Source organism: Triturus cristatus, chromosome 5_2 (assembly GCF_964204655.1).
Source record: "Triturus cristatus chromosome 5_2, aTriCri1.1, whole genome shotgun sequence".
NCBI classification, from domain to species: domain Eukaryota; kingdom Metazoa; phylum Chordata; class Amphibia; order Caudata; family Salamandridae; genus Triturus; species Triturus cristatus.
The window spans coordinates 1,102,269,535-1,102,289,879 of record NC_140588.1 but is presented as its reverse complement, the minus strand read 5'-3'; positions in this window follow the sequence as shown (position 1 = coordinate 1,102,289,879).

Sequence of the window (20,345 nt, the reverse complement as noted above, 5' to 3'; positions counted from 1 at the left end):
GCTCTACTCCTCCATACAGGCCGAGCTCTCAACACTAAGGCCTAGTACCAAGGTGCTGTGGGATGTGGACCTGGCAGATCTAATTACGGATAAGGAGTGGCCTTAATGTTGTAGCAAAATTGAGGAGCTATCTCCGTCGGCATATTTACACCGGACATACCATACTCTCCTCAAACTGATTACTCACAAATTACAGGCCACTCCAGGTGTGTAAGGTGTAACGCACTATAAGTGGGCTTCCTGCACCTGAACTGAGCATGCCCACTGCTTGCTAGCTACTGGGGCAAAGTATTTCATGTTCTAGGAGCTATACTAAGGTCACGCCGTGTGACGGTTCACATTGATGGCACTACTGTTGGCAAAGAGGCGTGTGTCATGTATGATGGGTAGGGATCACATACCTACTTTGAGGACCTGGTAGCATGATATGATATACTACAATGACCAACTGGAACTCTACTCTTCCACTATTCTCCATTGTGTCCAACCCAACAACATCTGGGGCTCATTGCAAGCTTACTTGTTAACTCACGAAATCAATGTCATCGAAATCCATTAAAAATGTGGCCCAACATGCAGAATGGGGGAGGGATGGATGCGTGACGGGAATGTACATACACATTGATTCCTGGACAAAAGCTCTAAATGTAATAGTACCCGAAGCGCCATCTTGGCCCCATTACAGCTTTGATTAATGCCACTGTGCTTTGGAGGTGCCATCCTTATGTGTGAAAAAGATGTTCTGGGAAAAGAAGGATCCTGATGGACTGTTAATGTATTAAATGACATGCTGTCCCATGTGTTAAGGTGCTGTCATTTACTACAGGAAAGTGTGCTGTTTTGCATACAGTTGATATAACACAAAAGCTAATTTAAAAATGAATTGAAACATTTTCGTTACAAATGGTTTAAATATGTCAAATCTTGAAATTTATATAACTAACAATGAAGCAAATAATACTGTTGTTAAAATTAATATGGGCATCACTGAAATTGGATATGAATCACATTGAGTTGCATAGAGTACTGAATGAACTGGATAAGGACGTGAATGAATTGGATATGGTGAGCTGTGTGTATAACATGTACTGAAAAGCCCATGACACTGACAGCCAATCACAGTGGACTTCAATGCAAGTTGCAGAGCTCACTTGTGGTCCTGCCCCCACCCTTGCACTCCTTCCCATAATTCTTTGCAGGCCTTCTCTGTGCACGCAGCACGTGTTTCCTTTGGTAGGCCTCCCTAATTGTGCAGAGGCTTTTGCTCGAAATTGGCACTGGCACTGATCAACTGCGTGCCAGTGCCCAACAGCCACTCCAGTCAACAAACCCAGCCCCTCCCAGACTTCAGAGCCCTGCAGCCCCGGTGCTCCGTCACAGCAGCAAGAACAGAAATTCGGACTGCTATGTAGACACAGAGCAGAGGTGCAACTAGAGCCAAATTTTAGGGTGGGAAAGCTAAGAAAATTTTTCGAGGGGGGCTGAAACTTTAAGCAATAGGCAGAGTGGAGCTGATTTACAGGGGAGGGGGGAGCTGAATCTTTAAGCAATAGGCAGAGTGGAGCTGCTGGGGCTCTTGGAAGGGCTGAAACAACAGCGAGGCCTCATTAACATGCAAATGGTCTTTTTAAAGACCTGTGAAGTGCTCGGGCGCGGCTGTGTGTGCCCCGGAAGCTGCCTCATCCCGGGCTGCCACATACGACGGGGGGGACTGAAGCCCTATGAGTCCAATGGGTGTTGCGCGCCTGGTCCTCATAGCACAAACTCAGAATATCGTCAACATTCAACAACTGCACTTTCGACAGACTCCCAACGGCAATTTCCACGCACTAATGTAGTTGTGAGTCATCATTTCAGAGAAAGGCGCACAGTACTTGTCATCCTCGGGCAGCAGCACCTGCGTGACAGAACCCTTCTATCAGCAGGTGCACAATGTCATCTATTTGGCATAAACACTGCAGTCGGCAAAGTAATAGCGCTGTAATTTACCACAGAAACACGCACCATGGAAACCCTCTGATAAATATAACAGCAACACACCGTTCTCTCAAGAGGGCGATGCTGCGTCATAATGACCTACCTGGATTGTGATGGAGAGATAGAGAACATTTACTTCGGACAAGTAAAGGAAAACCAACCACTCGAGGAAAAAAAAGGAACATAAGAGTCTCTCGGACCACCCACCCATCCCCATTACACACTACAAAGATCTCCCAGGACAAAACGTGTTCGCGCTTTGCATTATTGCCCAGAAAACAGTTCCATTCTAAGCATTCAAGATGCTCTCTACTAAAATCACGGGATCAAACACCAAAAACCGACAGGCGCAAACCACTGATGTTTTTCACGTTTCACTCAAGGAACTTTCGCAAGATAGAAAGGGCGCTACGACTCCCTGAAAAACGGAGGATGGCGCTAGCACAGGCGTAACAATAGTCCAAGCAGCGCCTGCGGTGCGAGGGGCCCGAGCTCCCGTCCCCCTTCTGGCACTGTACATGGTTGGTGTGCCCCTGGATTGAGAGCTCCTGACTTGGTCTGGAGGGTGGGTGTCCCTCCTCCATGTTTGGTGGGGGGGGGACACCTAAGCTCCCTTACGCCGCTGGGCGCTAGTCAAATGCGAATAATGAACTCTCCAGCATCTGTGTACTTTCACTTTCAGATCTGGCGGCTAGAGCGTGCCATTTTAGGGAGTATAGCTGTAAACACGTGCATAGGGGTTCAGTTATCCAGGCCTGCACAGCCCGTTGATGGAAGGCCTCGGGGAAAGGCGATTTTGCCTATTTCAAGATGATAATTATTTACACTGCAAATCATATGAATAGGTAGTTAAATGTGATTGGCGTGGCATGATAACATCTATCATGTTTTTAAACAGACATTTATGAAAAACAGTAATTTAATTTCTATGATCCGTGGAAGGCAGTTGCCACAACACGCTGTGAGTAAATGTTAATTGCCTTCTCAGTTGCTTAATAATGCATGAAACGCATACATCACTTACAGACGCACAGACCCACCTCTGCCACACACACGGGGGGGGGGGGCTGAAGCCCTTTGACTCCAATGGGTGTTGTGCGAATGCTGACAGGTGTAAAAACAAACGGCAAATTCAGTTGTAAACTAACGCTTACGACTGGATTTCGATTAGGGACCTCTTTCAGTGTTTTTAGTCGTAAGGGATGAGAACATTCCCTTTGTGATGAAGGACACCCTTCGTTAGCCTTTTCTGGCATGTGCGTCGGATAGCATAGATATCATTATCATTAAAGTACCTGAAAAGAAAAAATATATTTTGAAAGTGTGCAGACGGAGACATGCTTGGAGCAGGAAGTGACGAATGAATGATGGAGTTCTGGCATACATGGCGTCCTGCAGGTCTGTACTCGGATGCCACCGCAACACAGCATGCTTTTCTCAGCGCTTGGAAAAAAAAGTCGGCGACTTCTTTTTGGCCTATATCATACATACCAACATTTCAGAAGAGCTAAGTGGGAGATTTAAAAAAAAAAATCAGGAGAATGGGGCCTTGAATCGGGTTACTGTCGTGCATGGGCTTTGGAAGTGTCCTGCAGCAGCATCGGACATTTGAAACGCAAAATGCACGTTTTTTTTCTTACCTTACAGAAGCATGGAGCGCAATGGCAGGTAGAGAGAGGGTGATCGATGCAAGAGTTGTGTACTGGCCTGGCAGGTTGCTGGCAGTGCATACACCCCCCCCCCCCCCCACCTGTGCCCTTCCCCAGGCACACACACAGCCGACCCAGAGTACTTCACAGGTCTTTTAAATACCATTCGTATGTTAATGAGGCTTTGTTTTGCTTTTTCACCCCTTCTAGAGCCCCTGCATCACCACTCAAACTATTGCTGGAAGAATGCAGGCCTAGACCCAGGAGCCCTGGCAGATGCAGAGCAGTGTGTGTGTTATCAGCACTGGAATAGCAAGGGGTGCTGCAGCCCTGTAGTGGGGGTGCACTGACACAGCTGTGCATGAGAACTCAGTGCTGGAACAGCAGTTGATGATGCAAGCCTGCAGTGGGGTGCTTTAGCAGAATTTGGGGTGACAGACGTCCCAGATTTGCAGTCACTCCCAGTTGGAGAGGGCACATTAATTACAATGTAGTACAAGTTCACGATCTCACCAGCCCTCTCCTCTGGGACCTACGGGCAATTCTTTAAAGAGCCGTGTGTGCTCCCTCGCCCCATTCACACAGCAGGATTTAAAGAGGGGTGAATCTGGGTCTCAGGAGCCCATCTGCCAAGGTCAAGCCTGGCCCTGGCACGCATCACCCTATTGGAAAGGGTGCATTTCATTGGATGGGTGTCAGAGGTTTGCACAATTCAATATTTCCACTTTTTAAAAAATTCCCAATTGAGGAATGCAAATCATTCCTATCACAGGCCCATGGGCGCCTCCCCGCAACCTTCTACTCCCCATCATAAGATATCATTCCTTTTTTCTCATTTCCTTTCTGATACTTGTAGTATACCTTTGTCATTACAAACTCAGGACTAGAGCTCCCAGAATGCAAAAAAAAAACTGGGATGCATGTGTGCTGTTAGACAACTTTAAATTTCAGTTCTCTTCTTATGGCTAGCCAACACCTTTTTTTAATGGGAAAAAGTTTGCAGCCCCTAAAATGCAGGCCTTTTTTGTCTTTCTTATGTATGTAATATTGCTTATGGGGCTTCCAGAGGGTGAAGTGTAATCTTTCATTTTCGGTGCCAACAGTAGTCCTACTCTAAATTGGTGACTCTACACTCATTTACAATTATATATACCACTCCTCATCCGAACTTGTTATACAGACTCAGGCAGGCAACTAGAGCCAAATTTCGGTGAGCCCAATGGGTGTTGCGCGCCTGAATGTGATTTTTATGATTTCAGTAATCTATAGCAAACAGATAACAACACTGACACAAGGCAGGTTCTATGCCAATCCCGGGAGCCTGGAATTATAAAAATGTAAGCCCCGGTTTATTTTCTCCCTGCTCAATAATCCAGTGCTTCTAATCATTCTCTTTCAAATGCTCTTTCCTCCTTACTCGCTCTATTCTCTTCTTCGTTTTTTTCTCTCTCTTTTTCACTCCAATTTTCTGCCTCGGTTCTTTTCAGTGCACGGCTGTTCCTTTCATGCCTTTCCCTCCTGCTTTCAGTTTGTCCTTCCTGCCTCTCTGACGCATTCACTTCCCGCACTTCTCCTTTGTCTTCCCATCTCTTCTAACTTTGTCTCTGGTTTATATTCCATCTACCCACCTCTCCTCCTTTTCTCTTCCCTCCTCTTTGCCCCCCTCCCCCACTTCAGCTCTCAAGCTCTCACCGCCCCCTCTATTTCCGCTCGGGAACCTTTTACTCATTCTCCTCGCATCTCTATTCTCCTTTCCCACCGCTCTCTACATCTTGTACTCTTTCTCCCTTCTTCTCCCATCTCTTCTGCTCCTCTTTTCCCCATCTTAACCTCGTTCTGCCCCCCTCAAGGCCTCTCCCTTCCCTCCCCTCTTTAGCCTTGGCCTCCTTTCGCACACCTAATTCTTCTCTCCCATCTCTCTTTTGCCATCTCTATCTTCCTTCCCACCCTCTCCATCTCACACCTTCCATTTCTTTCTGACCTTTCCCTTTCTAGCTCCTTCACTCTTCCTTCACATCTCACACTTCTCACCCCTTCTTGTCTCTTCACCATTCCTCTTCCTCCAATCTATCTTCCCCTCACCTCTACATCATCCAGCCCTCCCCCGTTCGCGCCCCCTCACTCTTTGTCCCTTTCCCTCTCCATCGCTTCCAATCCTCATCCTCACGTCTCATTCGCAGCTCCCCCTCTCCACGCTGCACATCTTTCCGTCCCTCGCAGTTTTTTCTTCATTCAAATGCTCGCAGTTTCCGCTGGTCACATCAGACCCCCTCCCCCCACACCTCCTTCTCCTGCTCCCCCACAGGATGCGCAGGCTGGACGAAATCTCGCTTTTCCGGCATCTACCAGAGATTCACCATGGGTGGGTGGGGGGGCGGGGGTTACTTTTATGAGTGAAGCCGTGCCCTGTTCCCCACGAGGGTGATGTGCAGGAATACACATGTGGGGCCAACATTCCAGCAGGTTGGGCGAGATCTGCTAAAAAGAGACCTCCCCCCCAGCTCCTGAAACATTAGACATTGTTGTAACGTGTATCTGCTGATGCCTGCAAAGGCCTAACAAATATGCCACACATATTGACATTGCAGACAGCTGTCCTGTCAGCACAGACACCTAAAAGGGGCCTCCGTCCAAGAGCTGCCTAACGGTCCAAATTTCGCGGGCAGTTTTGTAAAAATCGCGGCATTTTTACAAAACTGCAGATTTCGCGATTTTTTTGCAAATCGTTAAATCCTGGAGGTTCTGAACAATGAAAAGTAATAGCGGTACTATTTACCAACCAATGACATTCATTTGATAGAATCTAGGAGGATGAAAGGCTGAGTGAGCCCTGCTGGGATTCTAAAGGGTGGCCCAAAGACTTTTGTGGCATTTCTACAGGTGCGTACACTAGCCCAGCACTGATGATAGCCCTTGGCGCTAGGTGACAACTCTCTGTACTTCTAGCCAGGGTGGAATATTCCAGAGTTCATAACTTTATCAAGCCTCCCAAAAAGTTTACACTGCCCCACTACCAGAAACAATAAAGGCGCATATATATATGTCTCGCGCACCAGCTATCTTCCAAGCGCCTTCTGCATCATGGGCTCTCCCCTCCTGCCATATCTCTTGTGTGCTCTGTACCACACCACCTTCGGCCCTCCCTGTCCTTTCATGTCATGCTTCCTCACCCTTCTACGGTCTTTGACACCCTCCTCCGTACCCCTTGACATGCTCTCTACCCCCTACCATGCTTCTTCCGTGTTATGCTTCCTCTTTTCTGCCAAGCGCTCCCTCAATAAAATCCTCTTGACTCCCTCCCTAAAATGTTTTTTTCCTGCCTCATTCTCCTTCACTCCCTTTACCTCGGACCTCAGTGCGTGCCTCACCCCGCTCCAGCTTCTTGCCAAGCTCCAGCTGCCCTCCCACCCCATAACCCACCAGGATCATGATTCCCCCGCCAGACCCCACCGCTGTACTTCATCCATTCCTGATCCTGCCTCATCAGGTTTCTTCTATAAGGACAATGTTCCACCCTCCTTCATGCCCTCCCTGTTCATTCCCCCCTCATTCTCCTTTACCGTATCTCCACTCGCTCCTCTCTCCACCATACTTTCTCCTTCATTCATTTCCATGCTGTCACCATTGCTCCCCCTATCACCGCTCTCAGCCTTTCTTCCTCACAAGCCCCCCTTGTGCCCCTTCTCTGGCAATTCCTGTCACCTCGCCGTCCCTGAGTGCTTAATTGGTGCCGGTGCTTAGCACCGGCATTTATTTTTCAGGGCCGGGTCTACACTCTACACAAAATATTGATAATTGGTTGAACTGCACGTTGCTTACTAAGTTCTGATATGGGTCCCAGTCTCCCCGGGGAAGAGCTCATATCTCATGTGACTGCGTGTGTTTAAAATATTTCAAATTGGAGGCCGCTGCTTGCCGCGGCCCAGTTGGCCGCCTTATTGTGAGCCATACAGTACTGCCAGAAGCTGCCTGAGCCCCTGCCTCGGCGTAATTTAGGTCACACCCCATTTTGCAATTGTTCAATCAATGGTGAAGGGTTGCATGTTCCCCCCTGCTTGGCGAATCGTCAAATGAGTACCCGGAGTGGCCCAATGAGCAGTGTTTTAGCTCACGGCCCGCCCAGCATACTGTGCAGCCGCAGGCCTATTCAGCCGACGACAGAAGTAATCATCGTGTCGAGCAGCAGGCCTCCTTCGGAGATCACTTAAAACTAAAAAGGCTGTCCCAGTAAGTAATTAATTTAACTTTGTAACATGATGGTAGTGGTAGTGTATACGTAACAGAGCAGCCAGAGAGTCTGTTTTTAGACAAACTGTGGCATCTACAGTTTATCACTCTCATAGTCATTCTTTGAAGCTAGGTTTTATTTTATCCTGTTATTTGCTTGCACTGTGTAAATGAAAATCAATATGACACTTCTGAGCTGCAGAGATAGCACATGTGCTGGAGTCAGCTTTTGCGCATCTGTGCAGAGCCATGGTTACGTGAAATACATTTGCAATCTAGGATATTTCACCATTCATGTTTGATCTGCTCTTGTGGAAAAGGGCAAGAGAAGGTCTGATGACAGAGACACCATGGCTCGGAGACGGCTAGCTTGTGATTCCACCTTTGAGCGTATGTGGGACATTCTGTGATTGGGAATGTATCCTACTTTGTGAATGTATTTGGATGTCAATAACTCATATTAAACCTTTAATAAACATATCCATCCATTGGTTGGATTAAATAATGTAATAAACTGTAACTGGACAGTGAAATACCAAACAAATACTAAAAATTGGATAGTTTGCTCTTTCTGACCACACCTCTGACTCCGTCCACTGGCCCAATCCTTGGGTTATTACCGCCCTCTGATTCTCTGCCTACAGTTCCCCTACTTTTTTTTCCCACTTCGACCACGGGTTGAGTTCAGTTATGTTCTCTCTTCAGTTCTCTGCAGTGGGGGCTGCTTTTATTCAGGGACCTGTGCCCCGGGTTTGCTTGCATGCCATTTGCAAGACTCTATCCACCACAAGCCATACACCCATCATAAAATAAGCCTTTCTTTCGCAACATTTTGCAGATGTCAGCCTGTGGCCCTACAAGGATATTTGATTTATTAATGCTTCTTTATTGGAGGGTCCGGTGCCGCCGGATGGGGTGTAACACATGAAAAACTTGACAGATGGCTTTTGCAACAGATATTCTCCATTACAGCCTGCTGGGAACTATGAAAGCGGACAAACAGCAAGTCCCAAATGTCTTGAACCCCATGCTTCCTCTGGAGGAGCAGTGTTCTGTTAATATGACAATGTTAATTTTTCACTTTGTTGAAAATACCCAATCGTGCTTCGCAGCCACACATTCAGAGTAAATTGTGCATGCCCCTATTTCTTTTTTCTGCAGCGTTTGTATGTATATTAGGCAATACTTCAGTGATTATTTTTCCTCAGCATTAAAATAGCATAAGCCTCCCCCGAGTGCAGAGCTCCAGGGGACCCCCTCAGCAAAAGTGGTAGGTGTTGGAGAGGGGGCCCCCTCCCTGTATTTTGCAGGGGGCCCCCCTCTTGTTTCGTTACGCCACTGTAGGAACCTCGACTCGTGGCATTGAAATATTTGTTGACAGGGAGCCAGGAGGTCTTCCCTTCCTCTTGTGGGAGGAAGCATCAAACCACGGAGCCCTCACAGGGAACAAACCCTGCTTTTCACCTGTTTTTATCAAAAAATGCATTTGGTGGCAGTCCACCTCAGGCGGAGGTGTGAATCGTTTTCTTTTAAATGTTTTAACGTGAGACTACTGGGGTGAAACAGGTCGATGAGAAAGACAGCCCTGGGTGCCATCTGTGTTTGAATAAACGCCGATTATTCCTAAAGGGAGAGTATTTCGGTACCTGGAACTAGAGAATGCAAGACAACGTACATTTTGAAATAACATTACACGTATACTTGCATCAAAAGCTGTGTTTTCTTTATGCACTATTACCTGAACCACGATTATATATTTCGAAGTCACTGTATCGTACTCTGGATATACATATTTCAAAACAAACGGGCACCCGGGCTTGACAAAGAACTTTTATTCCCGGAGGCAAGCAAATATTACCTCCTGAAACTCAGCACAAAGGCCAAGAGCGTGGTTTCTGTGCTGTGTGGGGGATGGGTCGAAGAAACAAAGATGATTCAGCACTAAGAGAAATACTATTTTACAAAGAAATATTAACACTTGGGCAGTGAATGCTGGTGAACGTTTGTCTTTACCCCCTCTGATTTCATGTTCTGTTACTTGGGAAAATATGTGTATTATATGTAAAGATGACCCCCAGGGAAGTGACCATTTCTTATCACCTTTAATACCTACCTGTGTTGGGGAAATTATGTAATAATTGCGACCCACTCAGCTCATGATACGTCCTTAAGACAAAGGCATCTACAACTTCAATATTAATTAGTGACACATTTATTAAAAAACTTAAATTGCCATTTACAAATGTGAATCTTTAACTGCATTTGTGCGCAACACATATACATCCTATATGCTACTCAGTAAAATTAATGGGGTTTAGAAATAAGGTTAAGGAACTTGTACAATTGCAATGCATTTTAAATGTGTAAGGATCTATTAAGTTTCCAGCTCAAACTCCAATGTTATGTTTTGAAGGAGGGGGGAGGGCCAAAAGCCCAGTAAGAACTGGATCCACGTGTGACGCCCACTCTGCCCGGTAGCGTGATGACGTGAGCATTGGTCCCTAACATAAGCAATGCCATTTGGAAATTCAAGAAACAATGGTAGGAATAAGCTGTTGCACCCGGGTGGCCAAGCTCATATCAATCCCTCTACTGTACAGTGTATGGGACTGAGAAGTCCCTATTTAGCTCTCTGATTGATTAGAACAACCCAGGGCTGTTTGGGAGTGCGAAACTCCTTGTTATTGCCATCTCTATGCCGGCCAAACTGAAAAGCTCTTCACTTGCCCCTGAGCTAATCTAAGAGGACTGGACCTAGGCTGGATTCTAACACGGGCGGATGACACTGAAAACGAAAGAGCCCCAGCGGTTCAATAAATCGTATACATCATGGATCTTCTCAATGCAGAGAAATTCCAAACTCGGACTATAAATTATCCGCTGGAGCCCGCACCTCCCTTATGTCATTGGGTAAATAACCCCAGGGTACCCCAAACTCAGCGCAGGCCGGGCGCTCCCCTGCGGGTGAAAAAACAACAATTGATGGACAGAATGCAGAACAATGTCATACATTCACCCCAGTACAGAGATCTGGGCCTAAATCCATCGTTTTTTTGCTCACCATGCCTTTCCAGTTTGAACCCAGCCATATGCATATCAGTCTTGACCCTGTGCCCCATGGGAACAGTCCAGCCCGAACGGCCAAGCCAGGTCCTCCCTGGACTGGAAACAGCATCCTAGGACCGGTTTCGGGCTTTCAGCCCTCGTCAGCCAGGATAGCTTGATTCCAGTGGCATGGAGAGCACGGGACTCACGTCTGAGCATACCCGTCCCACTCGGGGTGACAAATGCAAAAACAACAATTGATGGACAGAATGCAGAACAATGTCATACATTCACCCCAGGACAGAGATCTGGGCCTAAATCCATCTTTTTTTTGCTCACCATGCCTTTCCAGTTTGAACCCAGCCATATGCATATCAGTCTTGACCCTGTGCCCCATGGGAACAGTCCAGCCCGAACTGCCAAGCCAGGTGGCCAGGGATGCTTAGGTTTGGCAGCAGAACCGACTTTCATGCGTGTAGCAGGTCACCGGCGTCGTTAGGTAGCCCACCCTGTGGGTGTTGGGATCAAGACCGTCACAAGTCGGTATTACTTGCTCCCATAACTGATGACGCATGTACACCTCATGGCTGTATGTGATATGGGCTACCAAGCGGTGTGGGCCGGGTCTGAGCACCGGCAGTTACTTTCAGGGGGCCTCGAAACGGGTCTCTATGGGGCTCTCTTTTCTGGCCTCACAAAGGTAGTCCGGTTTCTTTTTTTAAAAAATTGGAGTGTAGTGAGAGCTTGCACGTCGCTCACTACTGAGAAGTGGAGACGTCATGCCAGGTGAGCTGCGTTGTAGGGGAAGGGAAATCCTTTAAAGAGAGCCATTTTCTCTCAGGATTTCCCTTCCCTTCTCTTTTTGCAGCGCATTAGCAACATCATTGTGGGGTGCTTAGGAGAGAGACGACCAGGCGCGCAACGCCCATTGCCCCGGGCTGAGACAGCTTCCCGGGCACACACACAGCCGCACGGGAGTACTTCACAGGTCTTTAAAAGACCATTTGCTTGTAAATGAGGCTCTGTTGTTTTTCACCCCTTTTTAGAGCCCCTGCATCCCCACTCTGACTATTGCTGAGAGAATTAGCCTCCCCCGAAATTTGGCTCTAGTTGCGCCTCTGGAGACAACCACAGGCAGCCGACCCTGCTCTGACCTTTCACAGTGTCTTGTTTTAGTGCTATGAAAACACACGCTTTGCCTGGCTCATTTAGTTCTCACACCCCTCTTTAATATGAAGATAGTAGTGTTGGAATTACCTTTATATTCCTTTACTGTGCTTCACATGGAAATCTAGAAGGGCAGGTTCCCACCACCCCAAATTAGCTGTTTGGTATGCTCTCTAAAATGTAAGAACTACAGGTATTCAGTATCTGTCAGTTACGGCCAATTAAAATCAGTGTTCCTATATAGAAATGGACAAAAGTTTATGTTTCTGAATTAGCGTCTTACACTGAAAAGCTGGTTTACATTTCTTTCGCTGGATCAACCTTTGTTTAAAACAAAACCAGAGAAGGGGGTGTACTATGGTCCACAAAGAGCAACTGAACGCTTTCTTGTTCTTTATCAGAAACATCTGCCTGTCAATGGTTATCACCAGCCTTTTCGGCCCATTAAGAGGCTGGGTGGATGAGTATAATACGGGGTGTTTAGGATCGGGGGAGGAGGGTGCACGGAAAGAAGGACAGATAGGTGAATTAAGGACGAGTGGATGGATGGCCAGATGGATGAATGGTTAGCTAGATGGATGGAAGGATGAATGGAGGCATGGACCAGTACTTAGGATAGTAGGGTGGGATTATAGATGCTTAGGATAAGTTCTGGGACAGATGTATGAATGGATGTATGGGCGTATGGATGGCACAGTGCTTAGGATAGGCGGGTGGGCTGATAGATGCTTAGGATAGGTCCAGGGACACATTTATGTATGTATGGATGGATGGCTGGATGGATGGATGAATTAATGAATGGATTGCTGGCTCGATGAATGGATGGATGGAAGGATGAATGGACCAGTACTTAGGATAGGCGGGTGGGCTGATAGATGCTTAGGACAGTTGCAGAGACAGATGTATGTATGTATGTAGGTAGGAATGTATGGATGGATTCAAAGATGTTTGGATGGCGCAGTGCTTAGGATGGATGTATGCAGGGCTTTAAGTGGACCGGGTCTGAGCACCGGCAGTTATTTTCAGCGGGCCTCGAAACAGGTCTCTATCGGGCTCTATTTTCGAGCCTCGCAAAGGTAGTCCTTTTTCTTTTTTTTATTGGACTGCAGCTAGAGCATGCTCATTTTGTGGAGACCTCATGCTAGGTGAGCCACATTGTAGGAGGAAGATAAATCCTTTAAAGAGAGTGTTTTCCGTAGGTAGGATAATTGGAGGGGATTTTCTTAAGCACACAATGCTAGTTATCTTGATTTAGACCACACCCTACTTGGATAGGCCACACTCCTTTAAGAGGTTTGCCCCGCCCCTTTTAGAGCACCCCCAGTTTTTTTCCTCACTTAAAGCCCTGGGTATGGGGCTATAGACGCGTTGGTCCCCCTTTAGAAGGGGTCAGTAATTAAATATATAGACAAAAAAGAGAGACAGATAGACAGACAGACAGACAGACAGACAGATAGACAGATAGATAGACAGATAGACAGACAGATAGACAGACAGATAGATAGATAGATAGATAGATAGATAGATAGATAGATAGATAGATAGATAGATAGCTAGATAGATAGATAGATAGATAGATAGATAGATAGATAGATAGATAGATAGATAGATAGATAGATAGATAGATAGATAGATAGATAGATAGATAGATAGATAGATAGATAGATAGATAGATAGATAGATAGATAGATAGATAGATAGACAGACAGATAGATAGATAGATAGATAGATAGATAGATAGATGATAGATAGATAGATAGATAGATAGATAGATAGATAGATAGATAGATAGATAGATAGATAGATAGATAGATAGATAGATAGATAGATAGATAGATAGATAGATAGATAACTGACTTGTGAGGAGTCTGTAGAATGCTGCCCTGGGCCACTCTCTGGATTCCTCACACTTCCAGTGTTCCTATGCGGAGCTGTTCATAACATCACATTGCTGATAGCCCGTTGGTGTGAGAACTCAAATGACGTTAATGGGATAATAATTGTGAAAAGAATATTTAAGTTGTAAAGGAACCACACATTTCTCTAAATAAATGATAATCTAAATACCAAACCTGAAGAAAGAAACAGTTTTTAGATGGGTTACACATCTTGTAAAGTTTGCTTGGCTGAAAGTAAGTACGTTTTGGTCCAGACTCAGGGACAGGTCGTTGTCTGTGCTGAGGAGTGATGGTGATTTGCTATATCTGTGGTATGTTTTTTAGTAGTTATTAGTCGTAGCATACCTACGTATGAAATGGTACCTGCCATACTGGCCAAGGGACAGCCCTTACCTGAAGCTCCAGCAGAAAGCAGCGTTTCTCCTGCAAAGCTCGGCGTCAGTTTTACTTAATTCTGGAACAATAACACCTCATATAAAGTGCTGAGAGATCACTCAGTTTGTGTTGGGGAACTGGGGATGGTATGAACGTTCACCATTATCATTCCGTGGTTTGCACAGCTGGCCGGTGTGCTGCACATCTGTGCTGGCGGTGCACCACCCCTTGTCCGGGCCTTAGACGCCCACCTTTGAAGCTGCGTCATGCCTGAGCCCCCACCAGGCAGGTGGGGGTTCAGAAGTGCATCGACGCTCCAAGCTGAGGGCGGCCCCTCTATTCATCGTGTGGGGGTGCTGTCCGGGGAGACAGGGCCTGTCAGCGCCTAGAAGAGAAAGCGCTTGTGCATGTTAGAAATGAGGTGTCGGTGAGATTCATGAGGGGGCCAGGAAGGAGGAAGGGAAGGGATGGAGGAGGCAGAGGGCAGGGCGGTTGGTCTTCTGCACCCACATGGCAGGAGTGGCCTGCTGCTAAAATAATTCACACTTGAGATTGCTTATTCGGTGCTGGTGCGGGTGAGTTGCATCCTTGGTACTATTTTGGTGGATGTTGTTTCCCTGTGTTGCCTTCATAGTGATTTCATGTTTTTTTGTCGCCTAGGTGCTGCCTTGGGTGGGTTGCTTAGTTGGTGCTGTCCTGTGTGGATTACTTCCTTGGTTCTGCCCTGGGGGGGGTTGCATTATTGGTGTTGCTGTGGGTGGGTTGCTTCCTTGGTGCTACCCTGGGTGTGTTGCTTCCTTGGTTCTGCTCTGGGTGGGTTGCTTCCTTGGTGCTACCCTTGGTGGGTTGCATCCTTGGTTATGCCCTGGGTGGGTTGCTTCCTTGGTTCTGCCCTGGGTGGGTTGCTTCTTTGGTTCTTTACTGGGTGGTTGTCGGTCGTGGTTCTGCCCTGGGTGGGTTGCTTCCTTGGTGCTGCCCTGGGTGGGTTGCTTCCTTGGTGCTCCACATGGTGGGTTGCTTCCTTGGTTCTGCCATGGGTGGGTTGCTTCCTTGGTTCTGCCCTGAGTGGATTGTGGCCTTCGTTCTGCCCTGGGTGGGTTGCTTCCATGGTTCTGCCCTGGGTGCCTTGCTTTAATGCTTCTGCCCTGGGTGTGTTGCTTCCTTGGTTCTGCCATGGGTGGATTGCTTCCTTGGTTCTGCCCTGGGTGGGTTGCAGTGCTTAATTTGAGCCGGTGTTTTCCGGTGCTCGGCACCAGCACTTAATTGTCAGCCCCGCTGCTTGTGACAGCCTGCCACAAGGTGGCGCTGTCTAGCCAATTTAGAGATAACCATAACAACTGTTAATTATCAATGCTGTATTCATTCAAAATGACTACTACCTGCCACCCAAGCCGTTCTTCTAGCTTTGGGGGCATCAAATAGTCCGAATTGTTACACTTGTAGGAGTGTGACTGTTAGTAGTTTTGTTGTTACTATCATTTGCAGCATAGCAGGACAATGTGTGGTGGAATCTGCGGTCCCCTCCTGACGAGAGCCCGGCACTTCTTATTTTACAAATTAAGCACTGTGTAGATGGGATACAGCCCTTGCACAGGGGCCGCAGTGCTAAGTGTGTGTGTGGGGTTGTGGGGGGTCCCCTAACCAATAAATTCCAGCTCTGACTTTAATAACTGTCTTTGTGGTCAAACAATTTGTTTATATCCAATGATCCGTCCTTAGGCCCTGAGGGATACAGAAGCGATGCTGCGGGGGGCAGCAAGCAGCGCAGTTGGCCCAATCGCTAGGGGTAGACCCGCAACTGGAGGTCGGTCTCAGCTGCCATGCGGTGAGCCAGCGCGGCTTTACACGGGTGGCGTGGCTCCCTGCTCTCCGCGATGTGCGGGAGTGGGCCAGCCATTGGTGTGCCGGCTTCCTTGCCGGAGTCCCTGGGTTCTTGCTTGCGAGTGCACATGATCACTGATCGTGATCCCAGTGGTGCCAGGGTTACAGTTCCTCCAACCGCAAGGGACACAGTTCGGCGGATCAGCTGTTTGCCAGGGGCCTCGCGGTGCAGTCCTGTGGGGTGGCCAGTTGGAGGGCCGCGGGCCTGCTGCCTAAGAGCCCTTACCCCTGTCGCTCGGGGAAGGTCAGTTGTGTAGCCCTCCCCGGGTGGCCTGCTGTGCTCCTCATTCGGGCGGGCAACACTGGGGGGCTGTGCACCACCGCTCAGGACTCGACGGTGAGTCGCTGGGGTGACTCCATGTGCAGATCCCCTCCCCACCTCGGCCTTCTCCATCCCGGAAGGCCCCATCGTTCAACTAAGGGGCAATGCAGCCTGGTCCTTTCGTGGGGGTGGAGCGGTACCACATGCGGCAGGGTGTGTGGTGCGCAAGTGTCCGAAACCCTTGGGTGAGTTATTGGGACATGGCAGGGAGCTATTGGTGGGCCTTTGAACTCTGGTGTAGTCTGCACGGGGACTCGGGTGAGTTGTGAGCATTGGGACATGTCGGGCAGGGGCCAGCCGGGCCGCATTGCTGAGATGAGTGCTGCCTCCCGGCCAGAGATGTGGCCACAGCGCGTGCTCCCTGCCTCCCCCACGCAGGGTGTACATCGTGAGCCCCTGTCACCCCCTCCTCCATCGCGGTGAGTTACGGCATTGTGCTAGTGCCTTGCGGTGTTCGCGGCATCCCTGGACACGTGGTGAAGGGAGGCCGGCGTCCATGGGCACATCTACAGGGAGGCCCCGGTTCCGGCCTGTCACTGTGGTGTCCAGGGGCTGCATAGCTGCCAAAGTTTCAGATTGCTCTGTGTGACATTTTCATAATTTCCGTGTTATTATAAGTGACATTTCAATGACTATGAGTGAGACTTTCTTGCTAGGAAAATCCAGCAATGAAGATGAGGGAAACATATAAATATCAGGAATTGACACCGATTTGAGCAACAAGAAACTCTAAGAAGATCTTAAAGCTGCAGTGCATTAGAGTGACACTGTGGACTCCAGGGCCTCTGTCCCACGTGGGACCTAGCCCAAACAGGATGTGAGGCCCCAACAACATTCTCTTCTCAGCCTCCTGGTAGTGTCACTGGGCGGGCCGGCTGAAAAACAATTAAATTAATTCCTGCCTTAGCTAGCCTTTGCCCACTAGGCCCCTGGATCCTTCCAGTCATACACTAACTTCAAAACCTTACTAGAGAACTCACACAATATGTCCAGGCCACACAGAAATTAAAGAAACTGCCATTCAGCAAGAACTTCTTGGCCCTCAATCTGTGTAGAAGTACTTGTTTGCTGCTGACAAGTGCCAGTAGTCACCCATTAAAAGCATTGTAGCAGTGATGAGAAGTGCCGGTGCAATCTCTTCCAAATGAAAGAATGAAAGAAGTGCAGGTACACTTAGTACCAGCTATGCCTGTCTATTTAAAGCGATGCTTTCAATTGAATCCAGACTTGTGGGAGAGTTAAAGGGGGATCCTACTGTTGATAGTAGGTCTGTAGGCACTGCTTTTCACTGCTGTGGGAAATGTTTTTTATTCCGCCAAACCCTTGAATTTGAGCAGCCTAGACCGGTATTTCCAGGGGCTGTTGTAGGCAGGGGTGGGACAGATAACAGGTATTATTTCAGGCCAATCGTAATAAAGGTCAGAATGTTTTGTGGCCTATTTAGGCTGCCATGGGTCCTACTACAAGCCAAGAAAATGCTGTCCCCATGAGCATTTATAGTCTCCAACCCGGTCACATGGATAGATGCTGCAGAGAGGACACGGCTGACAGACACTTTAATTTCTTTTGACATTCATTGATTTAGGATACAGACCCACCAGCAATCCCGTATCTACTCCCGTCCTACTCCAGCCATTCCCCACTATCCTTCAAAAGGTTACTCCCTGCTTGCCATTCTAGATTATGCCTAATCCTGCAATGTCCTTTCAAAAAGTTTCTTGTTTGCAAAACCCAGTGTGCTGAGAACTCGTAAGGCCGAAAAGTAGAGTCCGCCACGCCCCCTCCACCCTCTCAGTTTACATGCATACACCATTGCTAGTGCAGAGCGCTCATGTTTCTCAGGTCCACATATGAGGCGCTCATCTAGTCCCGGTCTTGGTTCTGCATTCTGGAATCGTGGTTCCGATTTTATAGAGGATAAAACAGGGTTACAGATCTGGTGATAAAAACTCCTGGTCTCTGTGAGTTTCTCGCGAAACTTGAGAGATGTGGAACTGGCACTTCTGTTGTCTTTTTTATCAGACAAGCCTTCAGCGGAGAGGCCAATAACTAAGGGAAGGAAGTCTCAGCGCCCCTTTAAGCAGCCTAGTCAAGTGTCATTCATGTCACAAATATTTTTGTACGTTTTTTGCACTATATAATGATTAGATGGCTCACTCTTTCTCTCTGGCCATCACCTTTCCACATCGAAAGTTAAATCTGTTTCATTTGTGTACAAAATCTAAACCTAAATGCTTCTTTTATTAAAATAAGCACGATAACCTCTAGGTTCCTTTTACACTAACATAAGTATTGCTGTGAAATATAGATCTAAATCACGTTATACAAGCAGCATTACACACGTACACATGTATTGTTTAAACTGAGAGATTAAGTGATTTGCTTAGAATTACAGGATGTTGAGCTGACGCCGAGACTTGAACCCGAGTCCCCCAGCTTTGAAACAACGGATGTAGCTGTAATGCCATATCCTCTCTCCTTTGCTTAAAATATGAAGGAGGTGTTGTCTATATGCAAATAAAAGTAATTGTTCTCAAACGCAATTATGAAGGAAAAAAGAGTTTTAGTGGAATTAAATATTTCCCTAAGATTACAGAGTTTAAGCGTGGAATCCGCGGTTTATCCAGGTTTTCTGGATTTACTTTATGCAAATCAGCCAGTAAATGGAAATCTATTTGTTGTTTGTTATTTCAAAGCTTTGTGTTTACCTCAGTGCATTTTTAGCATTTTTTATATAGCGCAAACTTAGAGCTCTATTCATTAGTACCAGTTAAAGTGCACACTTTTTATAGGCAAAGGGATGATTAAGTGATTTACCCAAAATCATAGCATTTTGAGCAGATGCAGAGGGTTGACCATTGCTCCCCAGTTTCAAATTCAGGACCCTGTGGGACCCCCCACCATTTCCCGGAGGTCAGGATATTCCTAACCCTTTTCATTATTTTTTACTTTTTTTGTGGAACCCAGCTTCAAGCCTGTCCCAAGATGGCTGCCAACATTTCCTGGTTGAAGGGTTGGTAGCCAATCAAATTTTAGTAGGCTCTGCGAGTCCACTGCATGGACTTGGGTCCCCAGATATCTAGATTTTTTTAACTTAAATTTCTCTTGAAATATTGAACGGATTTAGACCAAATCAGAAAAAGCACACTTTCTGCACCAACATCTAGCTTTTTGCTAAATTTGGTGTAATTCGGTTCGGCGTTTTGGGCTGTAGTCGTGTTCATAAAATGAAAAATCCCTATTGACAGAACATTGGGAAAATGCATTTTGGACCCCTGTTTTTCTCGGCACCCGCTTGACAGATCACCACGAAACTTTCAACACGCCAGCTGAACCAAAATGTGAATTTTTCTAAACATTTTGCGAAAATTTGTCAAGGTGCGCCAAAGTTATTGGTAAAACAAAATACGCTTTTCCTGTAGAAAGTTTGGTCCTAACTATAACTACCTACTGGCTATCGCCAGTAGATTATATATATGTATATGTGTGTGTGTGTATTATATGTGCAAAATGAGAATTCTGGGTAATTCCAAAGTGCAGCCTCTATATAGTGTACCTGACAATACCAGCTCCTCAGAAAGGTATAGCTTTGTCCAGATTCAAGGGAACACCCAGTATAAGGCAAAAAAATAGCCTTTCAGGCTTAGAGTGCCAGATAATTTATGCCAAAAAAGGAAGCAAGGAACTCTGGGTAGTTCCCAAGCAACCCCACTCCACGTTTCTATGAAATAGATGCTAACTTGATATGTTACTTTGTCATTATGTAAGCTCATTTAAATGTGTGTATATTACATATTATATCAA